Genomic DNA, 3392 nt, shown 5'->3' on the forward strand with positions numbered 1-3392 from the left:
GTGGATGATGTCAGGTAATTGATATGATCATCAACTTCCTGGTTAGGGTTACTCCTAATTATCAAGAAATAAAAATAAAAATCCAAGTATCCTTTTTTAAATTGTTACTCGACATGTTTCAACATTGTTATGTAGACTTGAAAACTGATTTTGATAAATTGATAAAATAAATATTCTAACTTACAAAATAGCACTACCGGCAAAGAACAACTTGTGCGCCAGCAGTTAGTTCGAACAACTAGGTACAGCAAACACAAACATGTCAATAGAAAGAAAATGATATGATCATTTAATTATATTTGTTTGTTTATACTCATGCAACGCCCGTTTAATGTGCGTTTATAGTCAAATATTTGATAGTTTAACACGGGTCTAATATGGAATCAAGTCTTTGAAAAAGTTTTTTTTTCTGCTGTGGATGATGCCCTTGAACTCGAGGTGATGAGACGGATGAAGTTGGTCAAATACCTTATATATTAACATACATATGACTGAGACCCTTGAAAATATAGAATTTTTTACCCATTACACAGTTCGATGTGATCCTTTCAATATTAATAATAAGACTATGTGTGTAGTAGTAATATTTTAATTGAAAGATATATATAAAATGACATTTTGTCGGACGCATTGCTTGTGTCCATTGTCTTTTGCTGTTTTGATCGGCCTATATTATCTATCTTCCAAAGTCAAGTTTTTATTGTAGGCTTAACTAAGGTAAGATCATGGGATAAGCAGGGCTTGATTTCAGTCGAAATTCCATAAGAATAAAGCACTGAGTAACCTGAATTGAATAATTTGTGAAAATTCCAATCCATCCATAAGGAAGAATCTTTTTTGAGTCAAATCTACCTCCTTTACCAATATTACCTTACTAGACTAATGAGAGTGATGTTTATAGACGCCAAGTCTCGATCATAAATCTCTCGTTCAATCTCCTCAGTGCAACTGTTCGTTGATTCGCCAGCCGGTGAGATCATATACCTGAAAATCATGGTCTTTTTAAATATTGCTTTTAAAAGTTATCTGAAACTCATAACTGTTCTTCAATTTTATGCATTATTGTTTTTAAACAAAGGTTTTTAGCCTTCAAATATAGGTATCCAACTTTATTTAGTACTTATGTATGTGTGTTTAATACAGACGTAATATTAATTCGATTATTAACCAACAGTTCAAATCAGATAAGATTTTATATCACAAGAGAAATATTCGTATTCTGTCAAGTTGATCCATCTTTTGATGAGATTCGTAAAATTAGCTTTAAGTATATATAATTGTGATACATTCACACTGTAAATAACCTCTTAAAATGATATGCTCGGGGTTTTCCATTAACTTCGTTAAGATGTACAATAAATTCGTATTATTCAAATATGTTTAATAGTTTGTTGAATATAGATTTGAAGGATTGTAACTGTTTTGAAGCTTCGACTGATATATTTATTTAGATATGATGAGATGGAACTCCTAGTTGTTGTTGGTATTCCAAAATTACTATGAAGAACTGTTACAGCTGTTGGGTTGTACGTTTTTAGGCGTTCTCTTTTATGCGTTCCATTTTCCACTGAGCGTTTATTATTGAAGAAATAAATCAAGGAGGAACTGTAAGTGACTGTGAGAGTTTGAGACTATACTCAAAATAATATTTTACATTCATTCCTTTTTTACCATTCCCGACAAAATGTGTGAGGTACGATATTTATTATTCAAATACATTGAGCTATCTCTTCCCAAATGCCTTGAAAGCTTGAAACTTTTGGCATTGTGTCTTTCTATTAAAGCGAAAATCAAACATGTCATGAATTGAAATAATCTACGACATAGAATGTAGAATAGCAAAATTAATCATTGAATTTTTCATTAAATTTATGAAATTTCTTGGGCAGATAGTTTTTTCTAAATTAAACAAGAAAACAGTGCAAATGAATTTCCACTTGTATTTTAAAGATTCAGATTCTATTTTGATTGTATTTTCTCTTAAATACCTGTAAATAAATATCTATGTATCAATGTAAATTGTATCTTATAGTTAATCTAGTAAATACTTTTTTCTGCCATAGAATATAAAAACACTTTAAAATAATCTACAAAGGAAATTTTAGTTACCTTCCAAGTGATAAAGGCATTTGATGCATTATCACTGCCATGTTTTTTAAGAATATTTCTTCTAGTATTAGATTGTAAAATAATTTAATTATACAAATATTTCATCATTCCTTTTTACTCTAATGTCTTTCATTTCATTTATGTAAATGTAAAACAGTTTCATGTCAATGAAATTGTACCAGAAATATTCTCAAGGAATTTGTGAATATTACTCTGTTGCACTTCAATTCGGCAATGAATTGTAAGATAATACTTGTGATACTGTAATTAAATATTGTGAGCATTCATCAAGCTAATTAATTTATTCGTTGAATATTGGGTTTCTTTAACTGAAACATACCTCGGACCCCATCTTAGATTGTAATCGCTTTTGGATCAGCTAGTCAGAAACAGCTAGTAAGGCTTGTCTATCTATTTTTACACCAATGGTGTGAAGACAATCTAGACGACGGAATGTGGCCGTCCCAATCGTAGCCAAGTTTAGCTATCTATCGAATTTCAAACGAAAATTGAAATAGATGCACTTCTTTATTCCCATCTTCGGCAAAAGTGTTTGCGATATTGTTGTCTATAAGATTTTTTTACCAGTCCACCAGATCATTATTATCATGATTATATTATAAATCTCTTCTTTACATTACACATCTACAAGCACCTTAACGTAGGCCTACAGCATCACTGAACAGAAATGTAATTTACATGTCTGACAATACCCCAATCAATCGGCTTTGTTGAAGAATAAACTAAACTGAACATGCCTATTGCTGTTCTGACATTACTCTGGTGTTAGAAAATGTGAATGAGGCTTAATTTCGATGACATTTTGTGAGAGTTTAACATCCATTTAGGCTTGCAATAAACTAGGACACCAGACCTGGTGTCCACTGTAACCAGTGGTTACAGCAAGTCTCTAGTGGTTTCAGTGTGTAATAGAAGCAATTCGGTTCTGTTCAATTATATTCATATTGATTCGAATCAAGGTGCGAGGTAAATAGTATTTTTTGAATTTTTAATATTTTTCCATGGGATGATCACTGGATAAATCCAGTAGATCACGGTATAAAAACTGATCAACAAGACTACAACTTGAGGTTAATCACAAGTGAGATAAATGGGAGGAAACATGAAACGGGGTGTACCCCGGGAAACTGGGTGGGGTACCCAGTGATATGAAGAAAAGTAACTATTATTGTAGGTCTTATTTCATTTAAAATTATTGTCATTCTAATAATATTGATAGAATCACAAGGCTTGTGAAGGATAAAAAAACACGAATCCAGAAG

The sequence above is a fragment of the Nilaparvata lugens genome, chromosome 5 (genome assembly GCF_014356525.2).
Source record: "Nilaparvata lugens isolate BPH chromosome 5, ASM1435652v1, whole genome shotgun sequence".
In the NCBI taxonomy this organism is placed as follows: Eukaryota; Metazoa; Arthropoda; class Insecta; order Hemiptera; family Delphacidae; genus Nilaparvata; species Nilaparvata lugens.